Genomic DNA, 13,426 nt, shown 5'->3' on the forward strand with positions numbered 1-13,426 from the left:
GTTTGTTTTCTATGTCTGTGGGTCTATTTCTATTTTGTATATAAATTTATTTGTATCATTGTTTTTTAAGATTCCACATATAAGCGATATATATATATTTGTCTTTCTCTGGCTTACTTCATTTAGTATGATAATCTCTAGGTCCATCCATGTTGCTGCATATGGGATTATTTCATTATTTTTTGTGGCTGAGTAATTTTAGGTTGCTTCCATGTCTTGGCTGTTGTAAATTGTGCTGCAATGAACACTAGGGTGAATGTATCTTTTCGAATTATGGTTTTCTCAGATATATGCCCAGGAGTGGGATTGCAGGATCATATAGTAGCTCTATGTTTAGGTTTTTAAGTAACCTCCATACTGTTCTCCATAGTGGCTGTACCAATTTACATTCCCACCAATAGTGTAGGAGGGTTTCTTTTTCTCACACCCTCTCCAGCATTTATTTTTATAGACTTCTTGATGATGGCCATTCTGACCAGTGTGAAGTGATACCTTATTATAGTCTTGATTTTCACTTCTCTACCACATCTTCTTTATACATTCATTTGATAGACATTTAGGTTGCTTCCATGTCTTGGCTATTGTAAATAGTGCTGCAGTGAACATTGCGGTGAATGTATGTTTTCAAATCAGTTTTTATATGGATACTTTTATGGCCTAGCATCACAAAACACAACCAGTCTATACTAAAAACTATGTTCCAGGGAATTCCCTGCTGGTCCAGTGGTTAGGATTCTGTGCTTCCACTGCAGGGCGTGCAGGTTCGATCCCTGGTCGGGGAACTAAGATTCCGCAAGTTTTTTCTGGCCAAAAAAACCAAAACCAACCAAACAAACAAAAAAACAAAAAACAAAAAACCTCCAAAAAACAAAACAAACAAAAAACTATGTTCCAAGTAAATTCACTGGCATGTTATGAAACATTAGAGGCTCACCTGTCCTCAGGAAAGGTGTCAGTACTTTGGTATTTTTTTAGAGTTTAAAAATAACTTGAGAGCTACTAGAAAAGCCACTGGCAGACAGAGGGAGAAGCATGTGAAGCTATAATAAAATTACCTGTGTTTCCTTTCTCTTTGTTTAATATGCCAAGTACAGAACAGTGCTGGGTGTATCCCTAGGTTCATTTAACCTAAACTCTGTAATTTTTCCCAAGAACATTCAGAACAGACAGTGTCCACCTTCCCCCGCAGCCCCTCTTACTTAAAGCAAGAGAATCTTCTAAAGCAAAGACAAATTGTTCTCAGTCTGAAACTAAATCACCTTTGGTGGAGGTGGAAAAGGCCTTTGACTACAAAGAATACAATAGCCAGTTATTTTGGTACTGTTTCTCTGTTCAGTAAGTGTAGGCTTGTGTCCTTTCTCCTCCCTTCCTCCCTTTTTCCATTATCTGTCGAAAGAGGAACAGCAAAAATCAAGCAAGCTAAAATAAAGTAAAATAAAATCATGGGGACAAATGATTGAATATGATATAATCTTAAGGAGACAGAGTTTAAATTCTGGTTTTGATGTTTTAGTTATACAAGTGTACACAAGGTTCATTTTGGTTTAGCTTTTATAAAGGTATATGCTTTTGTATTCAAGGAGAAGTATTAAACTGGAGTTTAGGAGGTGAAATTACTTTCTATACATGCATGGAAAGGAGCTTTTCACGGAAGCATTACCAAACAGGAATCTTAATTCAAGGCATTTGACCACTATCATTCTGTGTCCAATTGGGGGGAATAAATTACTGAAAATTGTTATACATTTTTCCAAATAGTGCTTTGGTAAGTCACAAAAGGCATTCAAAGGGACACAAATTGTTGAAGGTTTTAAAAGAATAAATAGAAGTAACTGGAAACTAAACCCAGCAAAACTGTGGAGCAGATGTGGGGACCACCATTTGATAGGGATTTTGGAGAAATGTGGTTTCTCACTACTCTTCACTTGAACTTTGAGCAATTGTTTTGTGCTTTTTAGCTTACATAATGTACATGACTTCAAATTTCCTGTAGACAAGGGAACATTTCTAAATGTTTAGAAACCTAATAGTATGTCTAGAGGAATTCTCTAGGATTAGAAAGAAAAGGGAGAATGTGCTGGCAGTGATTAGAAGAGTTTATGTTCCTTCAGAAGACAGATCAAAGTTTGTAATGAAAACTTCCCTTGCAGCTGTCCAGCAAACTTGCTGGGTGTGTGGTAGGAGGGGCCAGTGTCAGAGACCTGAGGCTCCACTGAAGATCTCCCAATCTAAGCAACCCAAGGTGGCTCAAGGCTCTGGGTAAATGACTTACTCTGCATTGTTTGTAACTCCTTTTCCACCATTTTTTTCATTTAACTGTATTTATTATGCAAAGAAAATGATGATAAGAGCAACAATTCTGAAAGAAATGTATTCACTCAAAAATCCATCTCTTAAACCATTTTTCATTATTTGTTTTTTACCTTGTTCCTTTACAATATTTATTGTTCATGTGCACCTATGTCATTTATAAGTAGTTGTAATCACTTCAAAGATACGGTTTTGAATTCACCCTAGTATTTCAACCCAGCATCTGTTTATGAGAATTATTCCATGTTCCCATTAGTTTTAAAATTATCTCATTAATGGCCTTGACTGCCTGTTTCTGTAGTATTTGACAATTAAGTTTTATCAATCTTTTGTAGCCACAAATAATATTAAGAAAGGTACTATAAATCCCTTTTTAGAGAGTAAATGTTTTTGTAAAAATATATGTCAGGAGCCTGAGGTACAGGGTGAGATGTTAAAGCTTCAGCTAAGACCAAGACTTCTGAGAAAGGGCAGAAGTATGTGAAAGAGACATACAGGAGAAATTATTGAGCCTCTTTGTAAGACAATGGAAAGTTAGTGGGGAAAAGAACCAATAATACTGATATGTTCACCATTGTTTAGCTTTTTTCCCCATTTATTATTATTTTATTTCTTATTTTAAAATTTTTCTATTTTTTCTCATTTTAATTTTCTTATTCTTTTATTTTTCTTATTTTTTTCTTTATAAAGATTTAAAGAGGAAACATATATGATAACAATTGTTCTTGATAAATATTGCCAAATTATTTCTAAAATAGTTTCTCACTGACTTTGCCATTAACATAAAATAAGAGCAATCAATTCCTCCAAATATTATTAGTAGCCTCCATATATTACACAGCATTTAAATGAACTCAAGAGACTTTATCATGGTGAGTATAGGGTGAGGAAAAGGATTGCCTGAACTGCTTTGGAGATAAAGACAACCAAGTGGGTATATCTGACTATAATTATATTTGCTAGTTGTATTGTATCCTTCATTACCTAGCTATTGTGTTATTGGTTAAAAATCTCTCCTCTAGGAACCTCTTCCCGTCCATTCAAATGGTTGCAGTGAGAGTTGCCATATTATTGTTACACAATTTTATTTTCCATTGTCTCCATTTGTTGGACCAGAGATGAGACTTTGACCCATTTGGACTATTGAGTTCCTTTGCTGGGAATATAGGTGAACACTGGAATCAATTTATCCTTGTTTCCAAGATTGTAATATGGGAGACCCATGGGTTATTGGTTGTTTTTTTTATCACATGGATTGTGAAGGAGGTGAAGCTTGTCTGCAGGAATATCATACAAGAGGAATATCTAGAGAGAGAAGCAAACACCAAGTGGTGAAAGAAGCTGATGGCGTTGGAGCTCATGTTCCAATTCTTTCATGATGTTTAAATCTTGAATTCTCTCTTCTTTTCTTATTTACTCTTGAGGCCTCTTGGATAGATGCACAGTACCACTGTCCACTTTTCTGTCTGTATGGTGATCTGCTGGGGAATCTTACCTGGCAATCTCATGCTTCTCTGAGATGAACTTTGCTCTTGGTTAAGCCTCCATTAACTATCAGTTAATTCTATTAGCCTCTTGTTATTGGAAAAATAATTATCCTCTAAGCTAATTCACAATAATTTGCGAATACAGGTTAATAGTTTAATGTACATTCCCAAACCTGGTAAATCAGAATTTTCCAGAAAGATATTACAATTTTCTATTTCTTTGTTATGCCAATTATTACAGAGAACTTAAGGAGAATCAATCATCAAAATGTGAGGCATTGAAATAGTCTGGACTGGCCTCTCTCTATTTTCTGCCTTTCCTTTCTTCCTGCCTCTCTCTCTCTGGACCGACTACCTCTCTTTTCTGTGCTGCATATTTCTGCTTTTCCTCAGCTGCCTGTATGTGGCACAGGCAGGTGTGTGTGGGGGGACCTATATACAAAGCTGACAAGTAACTTCCATATTTGGTCAGAACTGAACAATACAACTCCACTTGGACTTCATGATCACTTTGTGAAAAGTAAAGTCCCAGGAGCCCCTGCTAACACCAGTCTTCACTCTTCATCTACCTACAGCTTGCTACATCCTGACACAGTCACATGATAAGTATGTTTCACTTTTAGATCCACTGCTAACCAACTTAAGTCTCTCAATATTCCCTGTTCCACTGGCTGAGGGAGACAAGTCTGATTAGCAAAATTTATCATTTCCCCTGACCATGAATCATGTATGAACTGATGGATAGGCTACTTGGTGTCGGGTGCTCAGTACTGGTCCTATTCCAATGACAGAAAGTGTGGATTTACAGAGAGTGAACTCTGGTCACCTAGGCATAACAGAAATACTTTTAGCAGAGGGATTGGGCAAACATGATATTAAATGATTCAATTTTTAAAGTGAAATCTTGATTGATCTTAACCACAAAATGAGGTAAGAAGAGATATAATTTTTTTTTTAATTTAAAAGATGACTTAATAAATTTCTTTTTCCCTTCCTTCCTTCCTTCCTTCCTTCCTTCCTTCCTTCCTTCCTTCCTTCCTTCCTTCTTTTGTACAAATGTTCACACACACACACATACACACACACGTGCAGTCTAGATAGTTGCAGTTAATTATCCTAATTTTTCAGAATTAATCATGTAATAACCCACAGTTGTTTACTCAGCTCTTTGGAGGCATGCTTAGTCTTAATTTTCTGTCTTTTTGTGTGTGTGTGTGTTCCCCTTCTCCATCAGGAAATAATATAGGATAACACAATGAAAGAGCACTTAGAGACCAGCAACTTAGATCCCCTAACAATCACCAACTAACTAATTGTCTTTGAGAAGTCATCTAGGTTTATCTAACACTCTCTCTCTCTATATATATATCTATATCTATATCTATATCTATATATATCTATATATACTATATAATATATATTACAGATATATATACACATATATAATAATATGTATGCATATATTTATAAATATGTCATAATATAATAATGTTTATAAATATATTTATATTTACCATAGACAAAAGGAAAATGTGATGACTGTAATACTCAACACATATATTTATAAAATTGTCAGTTTCTCAAATATAAATTACTATGGGTTCAAACTTTTAAGCAGCAATACAAAAATGAATAAATAATCATTTATAAAATGTACAATGTCTACAAAATTAGGAAGACTGTATGGCCCCAAAGGAGAATAACATTTCTATTTACTGAGATGAAGGAGCTATTCCTTCCATGGGTCCTCATAGAGAGGGTACCATATAAATGTAATAAAAAATATTTCTAACTATCTCTTGAAAGTAATTACAGAAGTAGTAATTTCTGTCATGATTAAGGGAATGGGCTCTAAAAACTGCACTCAAGTTTTCATATTGTCATTTTCAAGCTGAGTGACCTTGAGCAAATTACTTAATCTCTTTGTGGCTCTGCTTCCTCATTGTTAAAATAGGGAAAACAATCATTGTTCACTCAAATGTGTTGTGAGGATTAAGTTAAATCTCGTGCTCATGATTCTTAGAATATTGACTGGCACATAATCAACACTTAATAAGCTATCATTATTTCTGAAATACAGTTTATTATTTTTTAAAAAATTATTTAAAAATAGAATAATAGCCTAACACCAGATTGCATTTCTGTCACAATAAGTTTTTGAGCAAGCCAAATGTTTCAGAGTTCAGTGACAATCAGACCCAATCCAGGGAGATACTTTAAAGTAGACAAATAAATGGACCACCTGTTCTTCAGACAATCATCTGTAAATAGTTTTGTTCAACTCAGTTTGTGATAGCTATTGATCAGCAGTGATTTTGTGGTTATACTCTTTGACAAGTACTTGGAGTGCAGTTTTTCTGAGTTAAGTGCAAAACTCATGTTTTGAAAGGGCTAAAAGACAAAGTTGAGAAGCTTGACAAAAGCACGTGTCTTAATAGAAACCCTCTATCTCTTCATGGAGATGGCCAGAGGCTACCTGTGGGAAATAACAACATTCTTAAATGTTAAAATATAATCTGGGGTTTGACCCAGCATCTAGATGGATGTGCGATTGAGGCTCACTCATTTTAATCAGAAAGCAGACGTACAATGATTTCACCTTGGAATGTTTTGAAAGCAGGTATAAACAAATGCTCACCTCAGCCATAAATAAAAACTCTATGAGTGAAATCCTCACAGAATATTTAACCTTGAGCAATATCCCTTTCTTGTATGTGCACCAAATATATGCCAAAGTAAATGAATGGATTTAACATACTGTATAGGTTTATTGATTAAGAGCCATTTAAGAGTTATAGAACATGTACTCAAAATAATCTTTTGTTTATAGAATGTTTCATGGTACAGTTTATGTTTAAAATTGCATAAACTGTATAGTCTACTGACTGTATACTAGACTGCTGGAAGGCGATGGTGAAATCAGGAAGATAAATTAGGATGCTATAGCAGGAAAATAGGTGAGACGTTTATGGCTCACAGTGAATCAGTTCAAGGATTTGTAAAAGCCCCTGACAGGGAACCTACAAGTTTCATTCCCAATCCTGATGTTCATATCCCCAGATTCAGCTGCCTCCTTCAAGGAATGTGAGAAACCATAGTTTAAAATATCACCAAATGATCTTTTAAACCTTAGCAGTGCATGTGTGCTTTGATTGGGGCAATGTACTTTTTAAAACAAACCCTACACAGCTTGCCAGGGATCTGAACTGGGATCAGAAACAAGAGCTGTCAGTAGTAGGAGTAAGGTGACAGTCCCTTTGCAATCGACACTGATACCGATGGCCAAACTACCCTTATTTATTTATTTATTTGTGGTACGCGGGCCTCTCACTGTTGTGGCCTCTCCCGTTGCGGAGCACAGGCTCCGGACACCCAGGTTCAGTGGCCATGGCTCACGGGCCCAGCCGATCGGCAGCATGTGAGATCTTCCCGGACCGGGGCACGAACCCGTGTCCAGGCGGACTCTCAACCACTGCACCACCAGGGAAACCCCAAACTACCCTTCTTTTTGCTAATTTTTTTCTGTGAATTATGGAGATTTAAAAGTTCACAAAACTGTCAAAGTGAACATATAATTACTCGGAACTCCAAGTCTCTTACTGGAAAGTGATAGAGAAAAATTCCATCAGGATTCTTATTTTTGGCTGTCCAACTAGCCATGTTTCAGAAAAGAAACCATAATCTTTGAAGCTTACTTTCCAGGGAAACTACTACACTAAAATTAGAAAACTTGTGAATCAATATATTTACATTGCCCATCTGGCAATATTAGGAAGTATTACCAATACAGAGCACTCTTTAAAGGCAGATGAGGTTATATTGCCAAAATATTAATTTTAAATTCAGAACTTTATTAAGAACTTGGAAGGGTATGAAATTTTATCCTATTTGCACACTAACATGTTAGCCTGCTACAGTTTCATGGATACTGGTAGGAGACATGAAACTCTTGGGTCAGAGACAAAGGATTTTATTACTCCAGGTGTGGCAAACAGCATGAGTCTTAATTTGCATTGACCCCTTGCCCAACCTCCCACCAAGCCCCACAGGAGCCGTGAAGAGGTGGGCCCAGGTGGATGCTGTGCAGGTAGTGCATTTGCATCACAGTTGAGGGACCTCAAGCTTAGTAAACCTCAATCTTTTGTAAAATGGATGCAAGCAAACCTGTCCAATCTTTGCTCTAAAGGGAGATATTATCTTTATACTGGACAGTAAGCAAATCTGCCCGCTGCTTCAGAGGCAGTATATCTATCTTCCATGGCTCTTTGCTATCCAAACATCCTTCCAAAGATAGCCCAGTAAAAGATCTATCAGTTAACTCTTCTCATAAGACATGCAGAAAGGTGAAAGACATATGGAGAATTTTGTCCGAACAATGTTTATGAAAAAAGCCACACAAATAGCACTAAACACAATTTTAACTATGATAAATATATCTTCATTGTAAAAATTTTTGTTATAAAAATTTTATAGCCATCAATGTCTCGTGTTACACTTATATCTTATTTGAGCACCTGGGTTTAGAAGCTATTTGGTATACGATGTAGTCAGCTTAAATTGGCTCTTCCACCTTGATCAATCAAGAACAGACAAGTGTTCTTTTTGGGGTCTTCAAAGCAGTATAAGTTCAGCCAAGCTTCTTTGTGACAATTCCATTCTGTCCCTTCCATCTGCTTCTGTCCTCCTCTTCTTGGCTTTTCACTACATTGATATACAGCTAGATTAAAGGTCCAGTAGCCTGTGGGGAACAGTAAGGGGGCTACAAATAGATGGCACGTGGTATTTTTTAAAATTCCCACTATGTATGCTATTGAGAAAAATTTATGACCGTATTGGAAATTATATGCAGAAAACCAAAACAGCATGTTCTAAAAAGTAACAATTTTCCTGAATTATATCCCATATTCTTTTCTCTGAACTTGGAAGAGATACTTCAACTGTTTATAAGTTAATGGTAAATACTGTTAGCAAAGGATATCTGTATCTGTAGGTTTCTTACTGTGAATCTCGATATTGTAGCTAATAATCTGTATATTTCAGAATTAACCCTGTGTTAAGCTTCAGCTCCACAGTGGCTTTTGGTGTTTACTTGGCTATTTGGAGAGATGTTTAGTCTTGCTTTTCTTTCTCCCAACTATCTAGCACTGTATTAAATGAATTGTAATTATTCCTTCCTCTTATTTCACCTTCCTATCCATCGACCTGACCACTAAGCTCATGCCACACATTTTAGATTTTTTGGTATACAGTGACTCAGATTAAAATTAAATTTCTGTAAAGTAAATGGAACATAAATAGATAAAAAGTGAGTTACTGTATTTTTTTTAGAGATAAATCTAATTTTTTTTTTACATTTTTTTGATGTGGACAATTTTTAAAGTTTTCATTGAATTTGTTACAATATTGCTTCTGTTTTATGTTTTTGTGGCCACGAGGCATGTGGGATCTTAGTTCCCCAGCCAGTGATCGAACTTGCACCCCCTGCATTGGAAAGTGAAGCCTTAACCACTGGACCACCAAGGAAGTCTCATTATTGTATTTTTTTAAGGCTAAAAATATGTGATATATGATAATGGAAGTCACTAAAAAGAAATTGCTGTCAAATTAGGATTGGGTGAGTCAAATGTAAATTATTAGAAAACAAAGGGATGAGAAACACTTAAAAAGTTGTTGTACTGGGCTTCTCTGGTGGCACAGTGGTTGGGAGTCCGCCTGCCGATGCAGGGGACACGGGTTCGTGCCCCGGTCCGGGAAGATCCCACATGCCGCAGAGTGGCTGGGCCCATGAGCCATGGCCGCTGAGCCTGCGCGTCTGGAACCTGTGCTCCGCATCAGGAGAGGCCACAGCAGTAAGAGGCCTGCGTACAGCAAAAAAAAAAAAGATTTTGTACTTATACAACTTACAACCGACTCTAAGTTGTATTCTAGTTTTAAAGAAACCTATAACTGGAAACCACAGAGCTTTTATTTAGTATGTGGTTTATTCATAAAGAAGGTATCAAATTACCGTTAGCAGGCCTCTATATAAGGACTAGGTTTTGGTAATATATCAAAAGATTGGTGAAAGAGTATCTGTCTGTCAGTCTGTCCATCTATCCATCTATTTTTGAGTCCCTCATTTTAACCAACATATTCAGCTAAATGACACATCTTTCTGATAGAAGGTAGGGGGGCTTCCTTCTTCCCGGGTAGCAGTTGGTGGCATAGGCGCACTTCTGCCCCTTCAGAGGCTTTTGCATATGTATATTCTGATCCAGTTTGTGCTAATTTAAAAATATAATCTTTAAAAAAATTATTTTTGGCCATGCCACGTGATCCTAGTTCCCCAACCGTGGATCAAACCCACGCCCCCTTGCTTTGGAAGCGCAGAGTCTTAATTACTGGACCGCCAGGGAAGTCCTAAAATATAATCTTTTAAGGACAATTTATTTCTACCCAAATTACTCAGGAAAGGGAGAGAATTCTTATACAAAGCTGGTCAAACTATGTATGTAGCTTTGTTTTTGTTTTGTTCTTTGCTTTTTTCACTTAAAATTGAAGTGTGAGCATTTACTCATATCATTTAGTCTTGGAAAATATGATTTTTGGATTGCATGGTATTTCATCAAATACAGTCCCCTTTAAATTTACTTTAGTACCCAAATTTTGGACATTTAGGTTACCACAAATTTTAAATTTTAACAATTTAAATTATCAGATATCTGCTATGATTATCCCTTGTGCTTATGGTCCAATTATTCCTTTGGATAAATTACTAGAGATTGAATTGCTGTATCAAAGGGTATGAAAAATTTTAAGGCTCTTGATATATGTAGCCAAAGTACTCTATAAAGCTTATTCCAATTTAAATTTCTTCCAGCCAGTTTATTGCATCCTATTGAACAATAAATATTAACATCTTTATAATCTTTGTCAAATTGTTAGGCCAAAATGGTGTTATTCTACTTTACCGTACATTTGGTTCTATGGGGAACATTTCCTCACATGTTTACATTTGTCATTCTTCTCTTGCATGAACACTACATTCTTCAGGAAGATATGATTGTCATTTATCATGTTTACTGCAAATATCTTCTCAACTTATGCTTTGTAATTTTATGGTGTTTGAAAACACAAAATACTCAACAAAGCTAGAAGTACAGACATTTCAATGTTACTATTTAAATGCCAGATTTTTTTAAAAATCAGGAAACATTTAAATTATTAAAGGATTTGCTTGTAATTAACAGTAAGTAAATCAAGCAATCCCCAAATTACTTGATTAGAGTTTATGAGTTTTAAAGAACATCATAAAAAGGTGAAGAAAATGATGACTGATTATGGCTTTGCTGTAGCAAGATACTGCTTTTGTAGTGTGAAATATGATTACCCTCTTGAAAATCAGAGTAGTAAATTTATTTTTCTTTGTCATTTAGCCATACAAGAAAACCTCAAACATCCACAACGCAGTTATATTATTGACATTGGGTTGTTATATCTTTTAGTTGTCTGTGTGATTTTTGAAAGATAAGGTCTGTCTAGGGCAGGGCATACTACAAACATTTTTCAAAAAAAAAAAAGTAGGGCTTCCCTGGTGGCGCAGTGGTTGAGAATCCGCCTGCCAATGCAGGAGACACGGGTTCGTGCCCTGGTCCGGGAAGATCCCACATGCCGCGGAGCAACTAAGCCCGTGAGCCATGGCCGCTAGGCCTGCGCATCCGGAGCCTGTGCTCCGCAATGGGAGAGGCCACAACAGTGAGAGGCCCGCATACCGCAAAAAAAAAAAAAAAGAAAAGAAAACAAACAAAAAAAGCCTGCTGCATTTCATAAAACAACCATGATATATATCTGCCAATTAGATTTAAAAGTAAATCTCAGGCAGAAATGTAATCACTTTCATTATATGAAAAAGAAGTGAGACATAAATAGATATATAGCATGTGGTACACAGGGTAAATCATACATATTACATTAGGCAATCAAGTCTGCAGAGTAAAATGACTGCCAGATAAGCTTATATAACCCTGCATTTGACTGGTGTTTCCCTTAGTGGTATCATTATGGTAGCTAATATGTAGTGAGTGTATTTTATGTCAAGTGCTTTACAGGCATTATTTTATTAATGACACATTCACAAACTCTCTGAGGTAGATTCAATTAGTGTCTCCATTTTATCTATGAGGGAATAGAGACTTAAATTTACTTAGGTATTTTTTTATTTCTTTCAACAATGTTTTATATGTATCAATATACAAGTTTTGCACTTCTTTAGTGAATTTACTTCTACCTGTTAATTCTTTTTGGTGCTATTGTAAATAGCATTATTTTCTTAATTTCATTTCAGGTTGTTTATTGCTAGTATATATGAATATTGTACAATTGATTTTAGTGTATTGGTCTTGTGTCCTGCAACCTTGCTGAACTCCTTTATTAGTTTTAATAGTTTTTAGTTGATTCCTTAGGATTTTCTATGTATAAGAGAGTGTTATCTATGAAACAAGATGATTTTGTTCCTTCTTTTCAAATTTGGATGAATTTTATTTCTTTTTCTTGCCTAATTTACCTGGAATGAGCCTTGGGTACAATGTTCAATAAAGTGTTGAGAGTGGACATACTTGTCTTGTTCCCGATCTTATGTGGACTGTTGTCAGACTTTTGCCACTAAATGTGATGTTAGTGGTGCATTTCTCATAGATACCCTTTATCAGGTTGAAGAAAGTCCCTTCTCTTCCTAGTTTTTTTAAAACTTATTTTTATTGAAGTATAGTTGATTTACAATGTTGTGTTAGTTTCAGGTATACAGCAGCACAGGGATTCAGTATATATATATATATATATATATATATATATATATATATATATATATATATATATATATATATATATATTCTTTTCCCTTATAGATTATTACAAAAAATTAACTATAGTTCCCTGTGCTCCTTAATTCATTATTGTGCTCTTAACATTAGGGACTCATTTACTCTCACATCTGAATTTTAGTCTATTATTATAGACAAGGAGGTCTATGCCACCCTAATCCCAGTTCAAGGCAGAACTTGTTGCCCAGCTGTGGGCAGTGCAGTCAGCCAAGCACTTTCATATCTCAGTTCCTTTAGAGTTGGGTTCAGCTGCAGGAAGGAAACTTCACTAAGGTCATGCACTACCTAGGTATCTGCATTTGATGGCTGAGAAAGGCAGGTATACACAGGTCCTTTCTGGCCCAATGTGAGAAACCACAGCAGACAAACTTTGCCCCAGAGCTCTTCACTGTGTTCACTCTTCATTGTGTTCATTGTGTTTGCCATGATATATCTTTATCAGCTATATTATGTTTTACTCTGTTTTCTGTCTGGTCCCCTTTTTTCCCCCATTCTCTTCACAAGTGTTGATCCCTAATTACTATCTTGAACCTCCAAACTGCATTCCAAAGTCCACTTGGAAGGAATTAATCTACTAACAGTTGGGATCAGGAGTGTCTAAGAAAGCAGGTGATAAGATGGGGTTTTGGGGCTTGATCACTCACAGCCTGAGTGGCAATGAGGTCCTCATCACTGGTTATACATAGAAGTATAATTGTTTAACTGGTAATGAATTGAGAAGGTGTGCCAATGGAAGGTAATGTATGAGAAGTTTGAAATGTATAGAGAAAA

Source organism: Kogia breviceps, chromosome 6, assembly GCF_026419965.1.
Source record: "Kogia breviceps isolate mKogBre1 chromosome 6, mKogBre1 haplotype 1, whole genome shotgun sequence".
NCBI classification, from domain to species: Eukaryota; Metazoa; Chordata; class Mammalia; order Artiodactyla; family Physeteridae; genus Kogia; species Kogia breviceps.